General features: G+C 36.9%; 1 protein-coding gene across 1 annotated transcript in view; it reads right to left on the bottom strand.

Moving 5' to 3' along the window:
* LOC100922268 (zinc finger protein 287) overlaps positions 1–15,673 on the bottom strand; it is a 34,254-nt gene extending 18,581 nt beyond the window's left edge. Inside the window, exons 1-3 of the mRNA XM_031950340.1 lie at positions 15,600–15,673; positions 13,781–13,865; positions 12,943–13,028 (exon numbers count right to left, since the gene is read on the bottom strand). The gene's annotated coding sequence lies outside the window, so the exon portion shown is untranslated. The remainder of the gene's footprint in view (positions 1–12,942; positions 13,029–13,780; positions 13,866–15,599) is intronic.
* Positions 15,674–18,875: the final 3,202 nt, after the last annotated feature.

Raw genomic sequence — 18,875 nt, 5'->3', positions numbered from 1 at the left:
TATAACCAAAAAAGAGAAAACAGGGATTCTAATCATAGAGGCTATAACCACACCAATTCCCATCTTCCAATGTTCTAAGTTCAATAGGCTGGCTTCAGAGAATTTTTGTTCTCCATTGATAAAATACCTAGTGACTCTGCAGAAATTATTCCCCTCCAGCTAGCTGTTATGGGTCTAGCATGAGCTTAGGAATTTAGCCCTAGAGGTTACAGGTAATTACAGTACCCTCAGTCCAGGTAGGTCCTTAGAGACACTGAGATTTCCATCTTCATACATTATAAACCTAAGGTACCTATGTTCTCATTTCTTCTGGGCCATAAGAATTCTAGGCTCAAAAACACAAACCAGAAAATCATTTCAAGGGTCCAGGTGTGAGGCAAAGAGAGCCTACTTTAGAGTAGTATCTATGTAAGTGGAAAGAAGGGTACACACACACACACACACACACACACACACACACACAAATATGCTGCAAAAACAGAAACAAGAAGATTTGGCAATGGATGGGACACATAGGGCAAGTATAAATGAAGTCGAGGGGATGATGCTACATTGATTTTGAAATCTGATAATCTGCTTATGAGAAAATAAGTAGAAATATGATATTTTTACTGGGAAAAACAAAACCATCCCAAGAATCAGGAAAGGAGAACATCCAAAAATGCAGATTTGGAGACATGTGAAAATCATCCTTACCTAATGAGACAAGGTTCCTACAATTCCTCAGCATTATTTCCTTTTATAGTCCTTTCTAAGATACTCCAATTGGGGTGGCAGAGCCAAGATGATGAAGAGTTCACAGGCTTCTTTCTGAGCTTTCCTGCTACCCTCCAACTATTTATGAAATTCAGCCTCTGAATGAGTGCTGGACTGTCAGAACCCACAAATGTTGGGAGTGCAGATAATCTCAAAGATGGCCACAAAAGGTCTGTTTTGGTTAGGCGTGGGCACAGGAGGAGGACAGGCTAGCATACAGGCAGGCAGAGCACAGAGGACACACATGCTGAGCAGACTGGGGGTGGGATGTGGTCTCTGCAGTCAGAAAATCTGCTGGGAGGACACTACTGCAGTATTGGCTACTCTGCTCAGGTTATAAGCCAATAGGTCAGCAGAGAAGTTATACAACTTCCAGCACAAACACAAAAGGTAAAGAATGAACCCCAAAGTGATGGAGTCTCATGGGACCTGGCCACATCCACTCAGCATGGGAATGACTCAGCATGATCTCAGCGTGATCTCAGCGCAGCTGCTGCAGCTTCTCTACCACTTTCTGGTGTCTGTTGAGGAAGCTTGGAAAGCCCTCATTGCCCCAAAAACAAATCCCAACTTTTTTTTTTTTTTTAAATGAGTAAAAAGGCAAAGCAAGCTCTAACTATAGACTGCTTCTATTTCAAACCCTGAAGAGACTAAAAGCAGATTGTTTCTAGATGAAACCCCAAGGGGGAATATAGCCTTGTCCCCACCACATAAGGTTCTCCTAGAAGAAATTAAAAAGGTTCTTAAAAGAGAGCCAGAAGAAGAATGGGGAAAGGAAAGGAAAACTCTGCAAGAGTGTTTGGAAAAGGAGTATAACTTATTAAAAGAAAGATTTGTTAAAGTGGAAAAAGAAAACAACTCCTTGAAATGTGAATTGGAAAAGGTAAAGAACTCCCAGGAAAACAGAATTTGTGAATTGGAAAAAAAAAATAACTTCTTACAAAAAAATTGGTGAAATGGAAAAAAAATTCCAAGAACAAAACAACTCATTTAAAAACTCAATTGGATGAATACAAAAAGAAAAAAATAAAGAAAATAATTCATTAAAAATCAGAACTGAACAAATGTAAATGAATAATTCAAGGAGACATCAAGAATCAGTCAAGCAAAACCAAAAGAATGAAAAAATAGAAACAAAATGTTAAAAAAAAAATACCTACTTGGGAAAACAACAGACCTAGAAAATAGATCTAAGAGAGATAATCTAAGGATTATTGGACACCCTGAAAATCATGATGAAAAAAAAAGAGCCCAGACACTATTTTTCAGGAAATCATCAAAGAAAACTGCCCAGATGTCATAGAATCAGAAGAATTTATCAAACACCTCCTGAAAGATACTCCAAAATTAAAACTCCCAGGAATATTGTGGCTAAATTCCAGAACTATCAGATCAAGGAAAAAATATTACAAGCAGCCAGAAAAATTTAAAAAAAATTCAAATACCGAGGAATAAATTGACAGTACATGTATAATTTGATTTTACTGTTATAATATAAAAAAGGAACGAGAGGTGGAAAGAATATTGTACTAGAAAAAGGGAAAAGTGGGGGTAAAAAGAGGGAAACTACATCCCACAAAGAGGCAATGGAAACCTATTATATCTGAGGGGAAGAAGAGAGGGAGATGAATATTGTGTGAATCTTATTCTCATCAGATTTGGCTCAAAGAGAAAATATTAGACATATTTGGTTTACAGAGAAACTTCTCCCACCTCATTGAAAAGTGTGAGGGGAAAAATGAAAAGGGAAGAGGTAGACTAAATATAAAGGAATAAAGAAATAGTAGGGTTTAAGAAAGGGGGAGGGACTCTAAGGGGAAGGGAGGGATTCTAAAGAGGGAGGGCTACATGAGGCAAGTGATGCCCATAAGTTTAATACTGTGGAGGGGGGTAAGGGGGAAAGGAAGGAGAAAAAACATAATCCGGGGACAATAAAATGTCAGGAAATACAGAATTGGTAGTTTTAACCATAAATATAAATGGGGTGAACTCTCCCATAAAGTGGAGGCTGATAGCAGATTGGATTAAAAACTAGAATCCTACAATATGCTGTTTACATGACACACATTAAAAGTAGGGTGATACCTGAGCTGAATCTACTATGCTTCAGGTGAAGTAAAAAAAGTAGGAGTAGCCATCCTGATATAAGATCAAGCAAAAGCAAAAAGTGAACTCATTAAAAGAGATAAGGAAGGAAACTATATCTTGCTAAAAGGTACCATAGATAATGAATCAATATAAATACTAAACATATATGCACCAAGTGGTATAGCATCTAAATTCCTAAAGGAGAAGTTAAGAGAGCTACAAGAAGAAATAGACAGCAAAACTATAATAGTGGGAGATCTTAACCTTGTACTCTCTGAATTAGATAAATCAAACCACAAAATAAATAAGAAAGAAGTTAAAGAGGTAAATAGAATACTAGAAAAGTTAGGTATGATAGATCTTTGGAGAAAACTGAATGGAGGCAGAAAGAAGCACACTTTCTTCTCAGCAATTTATGGAACTTATACAAAAATTGACCATACATTAGAACATAAAGACGTCAAATTCAAATGCAAAAAGGCAGAAATAGTAAAAGCATCCTTTTCAGATCACGATGCAATAAAAACTATATTCAATAAAAAGGCAGGGGAAAATAGACTAAAAAGTAATTGGAAACTAAATAATCTCATCTTAAAGAATGATGGGTGAAACAACAAATCATAAACTCAATTAATAATTTCACCTAAGAGAATGACAATAATGAGATGACATAAAAAGAGACCAAAATTTGTGGGATGCAGCCAAAATGGTAATAAGGGGAAATGTTACATCTCTAGAGGCTTAATTGAATAAAATAGAGAAAGAGAAGATAATTGAATTAGACTTGCAACTAAAAAAGCCAGAAAAAGAGCAAATTAAAACCCTACAATCAAATACTAAACTTGAAATTCTAAAAATAAAAGGAGAGATTTAATAAAATTGAAAGTAAAAACATATATAGGCTGCTCAGATTAAGGGAGGAGGAAGCAAATTGCTTAAATAGTCCCATTTTAGAAAAAAAAAAATAGAACAAGCTATTAATCAATTCCCTAAGAAAAAATCCCCAGGACCAGATGAATTTACATGTGAATTCTACCAAACATTTAAAGAACAATTAACTCCAATGCTATATAAACTATTTGAAAAAATAAGGAATGAAGGCCAAGCAAATATAATAAAGATGACAATACTACCTAAACTAATCTATTTATTTAGTGCTATACCAATCAAACTCTCAAGAACCTATTTTATTGACCTAGAAAAAATAACAACAAAATTCATCTGAAAGAACAAAAGGTCAAGAATTTCGAGAGAACTAATGAAAAAAAAAAAAATCAAATGAAGGTGGCCTAGCTGTACCAGATCTAAAACTATACTACAAAGCAGCAGTCATCAAAACCATTTGGCATTGACAAAGAAATGGACTAGTTGATTAGTAGAATAGGTTAGGTTCACAGGACAAAATAGATAATAACTATAGCAATCTAATGTTTGACAAACCCAAAGACCCCAGCTTTTAGGATAAGAATTCACTGTTTGACAAAAATTGCTGGGAAAATTGGAAACTAGTATGGCAGAAACTAGGCATTGATCACACAACACCTTACACCAAGATAGGGTCAAAATGGTTTCATGATATAGACACAAAGAATGAGATTATAAATAAATTAGAAGAACATAGGATAGTTTACCTCTCAGACTTGTGGAAGAAGAAGGCATTTGTGACCAATGAAGAACTAGAGATCATTACTGATCACAAAATAGAAAATTTTGATTATATTAAGTTAAAAAGGTTTTGTACAAACAAAACTAATGCAGACAAGATTAGAAAAGAAGCAATAAACTGGGAATACATTTTTACAGTCAAAGGTTCTGATAAAGGCCTCATTTCCAAAATATACAGAGAATTGACTCAAATTTATAAGAAATCAAGCCATTCTCCAATTGATAAAAAGTCAAAGGATATAAACAAACAGTTTTCAGATGAAGAAATTGAAACTATTTTTAGTCATATGAAAAGGTGCTCCAAATCATTATTGATCAGAGAAATGCAAATTAAGACAACTCTGAGATACTACTACACACCTCTCAGATTGGCTAAAATGACAGGAAAAGATAATGATGAATGTTGGAGGGGATGTGGGAAAACTGAGACACTGATACATTGTTGTTGGAATTGTGAATAGATCCAACCATTCCAGAGAGCAATTTGGAACTATGCTCAAAAAGTCATAAAACTGTGCATATCCTTTGATCCAGCAGTGTTACTACTAGGCTTATATCCTAAAGAGATCTTAAAGAAGGGAAAGGGACCCATATGTGGAAAAGTGGTTGTGGCAGCCCTTTTTGTAGTAGTTAGAAACTGGAAATTGAATGTATGCCCATCAATTGAAGAATGGCTGAATCAATTGTGGTATATGAATATTATGGAATATTGTTCTATAAGAAATGACCAGCAGGATGATTTCAGAAAAGCCTGGAGAGACTTACTTACATGAACTTATACTAAGTGAAATGAGCAGAACTAGATCATTATACACCTCAACAACAATACTATATAATGATCAATTTTGATGGATGTGGATCTCTTCAACAATGAGATGATTCAAAGTAGTTCCAACTGTTCGGTAATGAAGAAAATCAGCTACACTCAGAAAGAGAACTATGGGAAATGAGTGTGAACCACAACATAGCATTTCCACTCTTTCTGTTATTGTTTATTTGCATTTTTGTTTTCCCTCTCAGGTTATTTTTTACCTTCTTTCTAGATCCGATTTCTCTTGTGCAGCAAGATAATTGTATAAATATGTATACATATGTTGTATTTAACATATACTTTAACATATTTAACATGGATTGGACTACCTGCCATCTAGGGAAGGTGGTGGGGGGAAGGAGGGGAAAAGTGGGAACAGAAGGTGTTGCAAGGGTCAAATGTTGAAAAATTACCCATGCATATGTTTTGTAAATAAAAAGCTATAATAATAAAAAAATTAAAAATAAAATAAAATTCTCCAGTTGCTCTTACTCCTGGTAAAACCCAGTTATATCTCTGAATATCACTATATATATATATATATATATATATATATATGGGATTTATCTACTAACTAGCAGTGGAAAAAAGAAAGGAAAAAAAAAAGATTCCATAAATAATTCAAAGGTAGAAAACAAAGATCTACATGATTGGATGGGGAGGGGGGTGGAGAGACAGACAAATAGGGACAGAGACAGGGAAAGGAAGAGGGAGGGAGAAAGAGGAACAGAAAGAGAGAGAAGAACAAAAAGACAGAGAGATAGACAAAGACAGAGAGACACAGAAATGATCATGAGGTTTCCATAGTCAACTGGTATAAAGAGAAATCAGAAGAGCTGGTTTCTTGTGTGTGGGTATATGGGTGTAGGTGGTTGATTTTTGCTTTAGATATAGTATACTGTACTGAAATCAGTCTCTCTCTGACTTCCATCCACTAGTCTTAGTTCTAACTTTTGGGATTTAATGGAATAGGATGACTCTATCTTCTACATGACAATCCTTTAAATATCTGAGCACAGAAACCAATGTGTCCCCCATGAAGTTTCTCTTTATTTTTATCCCCTCATATTCTGCACAAAGTAGGAAATAGACAATGTCATCATGCTGACCATAAGACTGAAATTTTTGCCACTAAAATATTTACTGAAAGGAATTTAAATCTCTTCTTTTTTAGGATACAATTATATTCAAATTGATAACACTGAAGACTATTGCATCTAAGCTACATATAAGCTACTGTACTGGACCCTGGGGATAAAAAGATGCAAAGAATAAGGACAGAGATCCTGTCAAGAAGTAGCTTACAAACTGAAACAATAACAATAACAACAACAAGCTGATATACAAAGGAATACAAAAGTTTCACAAAAAGAGCCATAGATGAGGAGGGAGCTGTCATTTTCAGAAGACCTCAGATAAGCCTTCACAAGAAGATAGGACCTTAGATGATAGATAATGGAAAGGAATGCTTTCAACACAGTGAGATAAGATAGTAGGGGGATGGAGAGAGGAGAATATTATAAATACAGAGAGTGGGATAAGCAAAAGCAGAGACAGAAAAAAAAAGTTATGAATAGACTAAAGCAAAGCACTGATTAGTTTAACTGAGCTGAGCACAGAGTATATAAAGGTGGGAAAGGTAGTGGAAAACTGTATTATTGAAGGATATGAATGTGAGGGTTCAAAATTGATATTTTATTGGTAGAACTGTTAAAAGTTTTTGACCAAGAGGATGGCTAGATCAGATCTGAGCATTAGGAAAGTCATTTTGACAGCACTGTGAGAGATGTTTTAGTGAAGGGAAATAAAGAAGGAAGAAAGATCAGGTAAGAATTCAAGAGTGAGATAAGCATCACCTTAGCTAAGGTAGTGTCTGTTACAGTTAATAAAAAAGGAGAGGGAAACAAGTGATATTACATAAAAAGGACCAAAAAATTTTAACAACTGATTAAATATGGGGAATAAGGGAGAGTAAAGAGGCAAGGATTTCCCTGAGATTTCTTAAAGTCTGGTTAAGAGCATGATGCCATTACTAAAATAGTGGTGAGAAGATGTGGATTTTGGGTATAAGATGATCAGATTTGTTTGGGAATGTTAAGTTTGAACTGCCAGGATGGAGCAAGTGGCAATAACTAGCAGGCAGCTGGTCTGAGAAGGAGTCCATGGGTTTTATTAGATTACCAGAGGTGATCAGTCCATTAAAAAAGTTTAAGAACTCCTGATCTAGAAGTAGAAAGTTGTTCACAAATACAGAAAAGAGACAGCTGGGCTCACTGAAAAGGAGGTTATTAGTGGCCTTAAAAAGAACAGTTGCAGTAGAATGAACATAATAACAATTGAGTAAAAGGAAACAAGCAGAGAGATCAATTATAGATTACTCTTTCTGGAAATTACAGTGCAATAATAATCTGTTTCTGCAATATATTCAGCCATTCAGCCAATTAACGGATAACCAATTCATTTCCATTATTTTTCTTTGACATTAACATTGCTGCTATGAATATTTGGGCATTTTATAAAAAGTCTCCTTGGTGTATTTAGCTGGAAATGAGGTCATTGGAATCAAAGGAAATGAATAGCTTGATAAAATTTCTTGCCCAATTCCAAGGCATTTTCCATAACAGATGAAAAAATTCACAATTCTTAGAAAAACTAACTACCTGTAGTCCCTTCAATGTTGCTTTAATTGCCGAGATTATTTTCCCTCACTTTTATTTTCCTTTTAATCTTATATTAATTTTAATCTTTTCTCTGCCAAGTTAAATAGATGGAGTTCCTATATCCATTTCTATCCAAAGCCTTTCCTTCATGATAGAATGTGATAAAGCTTGTGTTCTACTGACAGAATTTTTAAGAATCCAAGAGTATTACTTCTATACTACAATGAAACATCAGAGAAGAATAAATCCACCCATTAATGAATAACGTTTTTATCTGGCCATTGTACCAGTTCCAAATACACTTATTGGTGCTACCCTCCAGGCCTTATTTCTTCACCTTTCCCCAAAGAATATATGAAACTTAAATTATTTTCTGAATTCTCGATATATAGTTCATCTACATTCTTCCACCATTATCTAGTTATCTTGTAGAAAAAAAGAAATAACTTTTATTCTGAATATGACTCTTTCTTGAAGAACCTATGTTGTCACCACTCCTTCAAGGTACAAAAGGTGTTCCTCCTGGCTCCACAATCATTCCTTGATTTAGGTGGTTCAGGGATACCAACATGGGAATGGGGGTAGAAGCTCAACCAGGAATAGCCAAACAGGTTTGATGTTAAAGGTCAAGAGTTACTGTTACAAATGTTACAAAAATTTTAAGATAGAAGGTTGTAGACATAGATGATTTCAGAAAAGAAAAGGGGCACAATCAGAAGGAAAGATAATGTCAGGAATTGATAATCGTGTCTGCAGCAAAGACAATGAAATGCTAGAAAGACTAAGCCTGAAGAATTTCAGATGGACACATCTCCAACTGAGGAAAATTTAAATCCTTTGTTTTCTTATTGGCAACTTTGATGGGTAAAATTTGTAGCTAATTCCCATAGCAAGCTATTCTTTTGCCATGTACTTGTCATTTGGAGTGTATGGGCTATTCAGGAGGACTAACTTCTCTGATATGAAGGCTTGCCATTCCCTTTTCAGGACTGTATATCCACCTTTGATCTTTACCAGATTCACCCAGTTCTCACTTGTAGCTACATATAACTGTAGAATACACAGTTGTCATACCTCGGTAAACAGTGTTGATGGATAGGCTAACTTAGGAATAAGGTAACTGACAGACCTCAAAACTATTGGTGAATTAGGGGGATATCTACTCTAAGCATAAGAAGACTTTCCCTGGTGGAATGCATAAATGTGAACAATTAGTTCCAATGCATAAAGGTAGCTGAAGTAAGCACTGTGGAGTGCTCAGAGATTGGTCAAGCATTAAAGACACCAAGGTCATCTACTGGATCCCAGAACATTGCTAGTAGTCTGGAGTTTTGTCTTGCCACTGGATGACTCAGGATGAGAAACAGGTCTGAGAACTCTGTGTGACTCTGATTCACTTAAACCCAATTCACAAACAAGTCAAGAAGTCAACTATGATGTCACTGGTCTTCTTTGAGAAAGAAGGATGAACAACAGGTCAAAGAACTAAGGGACCTGTGAGGGAGCTTTAATTTATTTATGAAAAATTTAAATTAAATTATCTGTGGTATATTGGAGGGCAGCTAAGTCACACCATGGATAGGGTGCTGAGCCTTGAGTAAACAACACTAAATCTTCATGAATTCAAATATGATATCAGATGCTTACTATCTTGCACAGTCACTTAACCCTGTTCACTTCAGTTCCTCATCTGTAAAATTATCTAAAGAAGGAAACTGCAAACCACTTCGTTATCTTTGCCAAGAAAATCCCAAGTGAAGTCATGAAGAGCTGGAATGACTAATAACTATAATATATTTAGAAGCTTTAAAAAAAAAAATCAGATTGTGATATGACATGCTTAATTGTATTCCACTATTAAATAGTACAATCTTATTATTCAGAGTTGCTCTGTCTCTGTGAAGCTCAAAAAAAAACATTCAAACACTATTCAAAGCCCATTTAATAACATATAGTTATTCATTTTTTTTCTCTTTTATTTCAAAACTCCAGGTAATTCTTAATACTTGGCTAGTTTCTTCATTCCATGCTTAAATCTGTTGATTTTATCTACATACTGTCTTGCCTATTTGTCCCCACCTTGCCAACCCTAGTGTTATCACCCTCACACAGACTTTTTCATTACAACTTGCCTGGACAATTGCAAGTCCCCTAAGCGACCTTTCTGTCTCTACTCTTAGGTCCCTTCTGCTCCCTACTAATTATCACGGCACACAATCTGATGTGACCTTGCCTTTAGGACCTTATCTACTTCTATCCCTGCTTACATTAAATTCCAGAAAAAACTGGACTACTGCTAACCCCTATATACACCCTGCATTCTTACCTTTGAATCTTTACAAATTACTTCCTATTCCTGTAATGCTCACTGAATTCTTATATAACCTTCAAAGCTCAACTAAGCTGCCACCTGGCTCAGGAAGCCTTCTCCAATCCCTCCAGTTGAAAACCCATTTTATACACCTTATTTAAACTTTAAAAACAAACATGTATCACATTTAGTGACATATATCCCATCCTATTCCTAGACTATAAACTCAATGAAAGCATGGGCTCTGTTGCATATAAACATTTTATCTGTCTCACTGCTGTGTGTAAAGGTCCTTAATAAATATTTGTTCAACTAGAACCAGAACAAAATTCTGTTAGCTCAGAAAGGACAACTTCTGCTCATAAGTCATGGAATCTTAAGACTATTGCTGCTATAAAAGATTTTATGACTTAATCTTAAAAAATTGAATCAATCCATTTCATTTTATAGATAAGGAAACTGAGTTCCAGAGATATTAAGTCACTTGCTGAAGATAATTCAGTTAGTAAGGCTGTGATGTCTAGGAATCTATGTATTTGGATCTTAGGAGATATTCAGTCCAATTATCTCTCATTTTTGTGATGAGAAGTGGTATCACCAAAATTCAAATCCCAGACCTCTTTATTTACTTCTGAGAATTTTCAGCCAAGCTTTGCTTCTCTAAATAAGAGAGAATAGTAATACACCCCTCCCCAAACAAAACAAAACAAAACAAAACAAAACAAACAAACAAACAACGCCCCCCTAGATTTTTATAGCGCCTACAATAAGCAAGTACCATGCTAAATATTGTAGCATAGTGTTATTTTCTCCACTTAACCTGAGGCAATCAAGCCAAACCAAGGTTAAGTGACTTATCCAACAAGAACACACAGCTGAAAAGTGTATGAGGTTATGTTTGAATTCAGATGAAGTTTTGGCCCTCACTAGAATATAATTATGTGTTGGGGTAATAAAAATAAGTGTATTGATTAATGCGGTTTACTACATATAAAACAAAGACCTATTCCTTACAATTTTTAATCAATAGCACAGTCTGTATGCAGTAGAATACATACATATATATATATATATATATATATATATATATATATATATAAACAGATTATTCTACTTGTGAAAAACTAAATGACAGTGACACTAAGTAAATTGATTTTATTTAACATGCAAATTTTTAAACACCATACTTCATGTTAAAAAAATCAAAGATATGATTACTATAATAAAGGTAAGGCATACTTACTTTGAACATCCCTCATATGTAAGTTATTTGAACATTTTAAAGAGTTTACATCTTTTGTGATAATTTACTTTTAATACAAAATCTTGTCACTGTAGGGGAACCAAGAGAGTTATTGCCTCAGGAGTCAGAACATTTTCCATCATTGAATGTCTTTAAAGCAGACATTAGTAATGTTACAAAGGGATTCAAATATTGGTTGTATTAGAATTGAGGTTTTTTCTATGATATTTTGTGATTTGCATGTGTTCAAAAATATTTTTATTCAGATTTTACTAATATCACATAGGCTAATTTTTTGTATTCTCTAAAAAAGCTAACGGCTCCAGTGAACACAGATAATTTACACTTTAAAAAGATACTCTATTCACTATTGTATATGTATATATTGTTTCCTTTAATATAGTGTGAACTTTTTTTTTTTTTTTTTGTATTTTGTATTTTCAGTGCCTAGAATGGCAATGGCACATAGTAGGTACTTAATAAATGTTTGTTGATTGAATATTCTCTGCAAATGATATGTTCATGCCTGCTTCTGATATTTTATTTTATTTAGTTAGTTTTTGCTGAGGCAATTGGGGTTAAGTGACTTGCCCAGGGTCACATAGCTAGGAAGTATTAAGTATCTGAGGCTGGATTTGAACTCAGGTCCTCCTGACTTCAGGGCTAGCACTCTATCCCCTGCACTATCTAGCTATTCTCGCTTCTGATATTTTAGATAAATTTTCTCAACATGAAACATCATTCTATTCCCCTACTTGCCTTAGAAGTAAACTATTGCTATCCCTATTTTAAATGTTTTATCAATTTTTTTTAACATCACAGACATTTCTGGATACAGGTTTTCTGCTATTGCAACACTAAACTCTCCCTTGCAACAAAGAAAATATTTGTGCAACAAAAATTGATACGATGATTGAGTGATATATTGATATATGCAACATTCTTTCTTCGGCACTCATTTTTTTAAAGCATAAAACCCACTTAGGTCTGCAACTGTCTTGTTAGAGTTTCATGAACTCTTTAAATCTTTAATATTATTCTCACATTCTATTATTTTCTTGTTTTGTTAAAACATTCTCTGGAGTCCTTTTCTTATCTTTACAATGAAGTGAAAATCCCTCCAGGATAAGACTGGAACTTTTTTTTTTCCCTTAATTTCCCTAATAGCCCCTATAACAGCACTGAGAAAAGAGCAGACATAGATGACCTACTGCCTAAATGACTGTTCTAGGGAAAAGAAAAAGAATTGAAGTCATATTCCTTATGAAAGTCATCTATACGAATGTGTCCGTTCTTCCAGAGCAGAGCAGTAGTGACAAAAATTATTACATGAAATCAGAAAGAAAGAGGTCTATCCTAAGAATCATGTGATATGATTTCATTAGATAGAGAGGAGACCCCAACTTACTTGGCATCTGGCTGTCAAAGGCCTACTGGCCATTCTTTCCTCTGTTCTTTGATTTGGGGGAAAAGCTGAGTCCTGAGAATATGAAGCTGAGGAAAAGACAAAAAAAGCAGAATAGCAACCAATGGAGGGTGGGTATAGATGAAAGAAATCCCTTCTTATAGTTGTTTTAGAACAGGGCCTTTTGAACTTTTCCCCACTTGTGACTCCTTTTTGCCTGAGAAATTTTTATATGACCCCTAGTATATAAATACATAAAATAGCTATGCAAATCAAATATTTACTGATAATAAATTATAATTCTGCCACTCCCACATTATTACTGAGCTCCTTTGGGGTTGTGAAGCTGAGTTTTGTGTAGCAACTGCACACAAAAAAAATAGATTTGCTGCACATAGCAACTTAAAAGCCAGAAAGCTAGTGCTTATGATACAATAGTGAGCACTAGGGAGAATGGGATTCTGTGGTTCTAAAAATCCAAAGAGAGCTCCTGGTTTGCTCTCAGATACATAAATGACCAAAGGTGCCTGTGAACAAAGTTTTTCAATAATAAAAGGCAAAGAAGCACCTGTGAGTGGTCAAAGAAAACTCTAAGCTCCCTTTGAAGGTACCTGGTATAGTTTGAAGGAGCTCATTATCAGAAGATCTAGGAATAGTTCCTGGGCCTGTCAGGATAGGACTTTCTCTAAGTCTTATCTCTGAGGATTCTCAAAAGTTATTCCATTACCAAAATCTGTTTTTTCCTAACTAATCTGCCTCTTTCCTGATAAAAGAGAGTTGGAGTTTTAGAGGTCTCAGGTCAGAGACCAGGCCAGGTGTGTTTCTTAGGCATGACACTTACTTTATAAGACCTCTTCCTAGCAAAGATCCCTCAATCTGTTGATACAAGTCCCTTCCTTTTTCTAGGAAGGACTCATTTGCTTCACCTGTAAAATAAAGTGGTTACACTAGTTAATCCATGTCATTCTAAGACTATTCAGGTAAACAGGTGGGCATGAAACTCTTTATCAAATACATACTTCTCACTTTACCACCACCCACTATGTATTCAGAATTAGGAAATATAGATAACTCTTCTTTTCCTCATAGCACTCTACTCACACAGAGCTTGTTGTCGAAATAGTGCTGACATTATTGGAGTGTGGGTAGTTGGTCAAACACAATCAACGAGAAGGGTCATGCAATGAGAATCAATAGATGACCATATCTAGAAAGTTAGATCCACACTAGGGTTATGAACACTGTGATCTAACTAGGTCACGCTCCTCCCCCAGATAAACATGCACCTAGGGTCAAACAATCTAATCTTCTGGTCACCCAACACCCAACATATAAATAATGATACTCATACATGGTCTCATATGTTAGACCTACTCATACCCATGTGTGTGCACAGGCAACCAAAGAGACAATTACATACACAAGACCACAAATAACCACATAAATGCATACACAAAGGCAACAACACACACACAAGGTCAATAATCACAAAGAAACACATATGGTCACATATACAAGTGCTCATGTACACAAAAGATAATGACCACACAGATGGACACACAAGTTACCAAAAACACACAGCAAGCAAACATATAGATTCCTTCACCAGCACAGTCAGGCATTCAGAAGACTACACTCATATACACCTGGAGAATCACACAAAGTGAACACACAGACATCTAGGATCATGGATGGGTGACCTTACATAAGCATGTATATGCTTGCAGAACCACACAGAAATAATTATACAAACATAAAGTCACTCACAGACTTGTGGTTACCTGAATACATGATTTGGCATCTATGGCTTCCTATGTGTACGCCTACAGTCATTCACACAGCCACACACATGGGCCACGAACAGGCAACCATATAAAGGTGATCACATACAAGTGATGACTATAAACAGTCATGTAACGGGGGCACTCCTTGGGGATAATACAGAGGATCACACAGCAGTCATGTATGTAGGCAACTACATATACACACAAAGTCACTACATACACACACAATGATTTCACTTACGCATGTAAGGTCACTTATATAGCCATATAAAAGGCCGTGAATACAGGACACCCTCCCCTCTCTTTCTCTCTCCCCAGCATTGACCCTTGGAGCTCACACTGCCCTGTCTAAACCCAGAGAGGAAAGCAGTCACACAACAGGGTGACACACAGCGGAAGACAGACCGGACTGTCACACTGTCCCAGGGAGAATTGCACTATAGGGTCACACAAGAAAGAAGGCACGGAGATTGTCACTCACAGCGGCTAACGCACACTGAAGCAGCATGGGACAGCGGTTGGGGTTTCGAGCTGAGTTCTGACGTTTAGCACCAGGGAAAAGCCCCACAAGCCTCTTCCCTGCTCCTCAGTTTCCCCCTGTTTAAAGACAGGCTTGGACGAGAAGACCTCAAGGAGCCCATCCGGGGGTCTCTGAACCATGCAAAGGCGCCCGGCTGGATGGGCCGTCCGGTCCTCAGATCAGGCGCAGCCTGAGCGGCTGAAGTCGGAGCGCGCGTGGATGGAAAGTCCGGGGAGTCCCAGGGGCATGGGCTGCCGCAGCCTCGCAAAACGTTCTCCCAGCTGCCAGCCAGTCCCTCCCCGCGCGCTGGAGCACAGACAGAAACTGGGGGGAAAGGCAGGTTGAGCAGCACTCACCTTGAACTCAGAGCTGACCTGACGGACAATGCACCAAACCCGCAGGAAACGAAACTGCGCAGAAGCCTGAGCAGCGCCGAGCCGCTCAACAACTACCATTCCCAGAATGCCCGTGGACGCTCCTCTCCCGCCTCCCGGCATCCTACGCGCCTGGAGATTCTCATTTTTCAGCCCTTACTTCAGAGCTGGAGCTTCGGCCGCGGGCGACGTGGTGCTCCTCTGCGTGTGGCCTTCTGCCGCTGGATCCGCTTTTTAATTTTGGGGGGAGTGGGGTGTGGACGGGAGGAAGGGATGGATGTGTTGATGTCACGGGGTAGAGAGGACAGAGAACGTGTCACCGACGTCTTGGTCTCTCTTGCAGCTGGAGAGAGTGGGAAAAGGAAAGGGGAGGGAGAGAGAGAGAGGAAGAAGAGGAGGGGGAGGAGAGAGAGGGAGAAGGGAGAGGGGAGCGAGAAAAGTGAGAGGGGAGAAGAGAGAAACAAGCCATGAGCATCTTCGTCTGTTGGGTTTCTGTTTGTTTGTTGTTTGCTGTTCTTTTACTTCCCGACCCCATCAGCTTCTGGAAGAAGTATGTGTAGAGACGGGATGTAGGGATGGTAGTGTGTTCTGTGAGAAGAGGGCTCTTTGGGAAAGCTGAATGATGCATTATTCTCCATGATGCACTTCCCCTCAAAGTATATACAAGTAGCATCTGAGATGAACTATTTCTCTAGGTCATTAAATTGCTTTCTATATTATTAAATCCACTTGTCAAAAGAAAGACTGGGAATAACACTACTAAGGCAGCAACCTTAGGCATAAAACAGCAAGTCACCATATACAGCTAAAGTATCCATGTAGACAGTTGGCAGAGATGGGCATCACTCTCTGCAATAAGGCATCTATTAGCACTCCCTACTGAAATTTGGGATGATTCAGGCACTCCGTTTTCCCTTAAATTGGAATTGTTTCACTTTTGCAAGTAGCTTGTGGAGATATTGGGAGATGGTTTAGATAAATTCTGCATGCTGGACAGGATTTTGGGAATATAGGAAGATAGCATCAAGATAAATTATAAGTGCAGAATAAAGGAGGTATGGCTAAGCAGCTTTGTGTGGAAAAAGAGCCAGGAGTTTTAGTGGACTGCAATTTCAGTATGAACCAGAAGTATCAGTCAATAAGCGTTTATTAAGAAGTCTTCTATGTGTCAGCTGCTTGACTAATCTTGAGGATACAAAGAAAGGAAAAGGACTCTCCCTGTTGTTAAGGAGATCACTATCTAATGGGGAAGACAACTATGCAAATATCTATATTCAAGATAAATGGGGAGGGGGGAGGTATCAACTAAGGGAAGACACTACTATTAAGAAGAATCTAGAGAGAGGAGATCTTAACTGGGGCTTGAAATAGGCTAGGTCAACTAGTCATTAGAAATGAAGAACATTCCAGGCAGGGGGAACAGCCAGAGAAAAAAGTCCAGAGTCAAAAGATGGAATGTCTTGTTCAAATAACTGGAAGGAGTCTTTTTGGGAACAATAACATGTGATCTGAAGCTATGTTAACATGGTCCAAGACCAAGTACTTCAACAGACCCACTTGTTCTCTGCTCTGGTGAGACCAGATCTGTAATTTCATATTTCTGGGAACTACATTTTAGTAGAGATATTGATCAACTAGAGAATGTCTGAAGGAGGGAAAGTCCACATGAAGAATAAATGAAGAAACTTTTAAGGAATTAAACTTGTTTTCCTTTATTTTGTCATACCATTCTTCTACTCAAGAAACTTCATTGCCTCCTTGTTATTTATAGGATAAAATGGAAACCTCCTAGTATGGCATTTAAAACTCTGTACACTTTTGCTCCAGCATCCTCTTCTAGACCTATCTTCTAGCCAAATCAATTACAAAATTGTGAATATAGGCCAAACCACTCATTTTACAGAAGAGGAAATTTTAGACCCAGGGAAATTAGGTGCCTTGCCTAAGATCACACAGGTAGGTAGTGGCAGAGGTGAAATTTGAACCCAGATTCTTTATAGTTTTCCCTGTACCATACTGCTTTATGGACTGTTGTTCAGTTATGTTTGACTTTTCATTACTTCATTTGGGGTTTTCTTGGCAAAGATATTGGAGTGATTTACCATTTCTGCATTTTTTTAAGAAACGAGGAAACTGAAGCAAACAGGTTTAGTGACTTTCCCAGGGTCACACAGCTTATTATCAGAGGTCAGATTTGAACTTTATTCCAGAGCTGGCTCACTTCATCACTTTACTTACCTTTACTTAAAATTATTTGCTTTTCCTTCTCAAATTTGGCATTCCATCTCTTGTTTTCTCTTGCTTTCTCTTCCTAGAATGTAGGAATCATTACCTTGACTTCTTAGAATCCTTAGGTTCCTTCAAGATTAATCTAAGGCCACTACCTGCTGAAAGAAGTCTTTCTTGAACTAGCTAATTAATGCTTTCTCTCTCCTTAAATTCCATTATATAGATTTATCTTTGCCACTTTTGTATCACCATTCTTCAAGTAGAATTTAATCCTTTTAAGCTCAAATACTGGTTTTTTTTTTTTTTTTTTTTTTGTTTTGTTTGATATTCCAATACCTATCATAGAAATACATCTTGAACCTAATTGTTTGTTCTAGGAACAAAAGATGGAAGTTCCAAAGAGATAAATTTAAACTTTATTAAATAAGAACTTCCAATTGGAGCTCTAGAAAAAGGAAATTGCTTAGGAAGGAGTGAATTCTCCCCCTCTAGAAACTTCAGCAAGACTGGATGATTTTGGTGTGGATGTTGTAGAGGGGCTTTCTTTTCAAGTATGAATTGGAGTGAGTGGTACCTGAGGTCCAAAAAGAGTTTCTTTGAATCTGTGATTACTACAACCTGATCTAATATTTTAAAGACATTACATTCATAATTGAAAGACTATAGAGTTATTGTAGAAAGCAGAAAGTTTAAGTGGCTATAGAGGCCATTCTGAATCTGAAAGGCCCTCCCTACATTTCCAGGTCATGTAGCCTGTGTAGTTCCATTTTGGTGGTTATCACTGCATACCAGCTAGTATGTCAATGTGTCAAATTTTGTATCAAGGGTGGGAGAGTGATAGTATTGTGAGCAAACTCTGTTAGGGCACCTTCTCTCAAGTGAACCATCAATTAGCTGAGTAACTACAATGGGCATTTGCCTGTTGCTAAAGTTGGATTGCCTGTGCAAATGAGTGTTTATTGCTTTTTATGTTCAAGTTGCCTTCCAGCAATGTAAAATAAATTATGCCCTACATAGTATAAACATAAA

Source organism: Sarcophilus harrisii, chromosome 2 (genome assembly GCF_902635505.1).
Source record: "Sarcophilus harrisii chromosome 2, mSarHar1.11, whole genome shotgun sequence".
NCBI classification, from domain to species: Eukaryota; Metazoa; Chordata; class Mammalia; order Dasyuromorphia; family Dasyuridae; genus Sarcophilus; species Sarcophilus harrisii.
The sequence above is the reverse complement of the archived record's forward strand: the minus strand, read 5'-3'. Positions and strand labels throughout refer to the sequence as shown.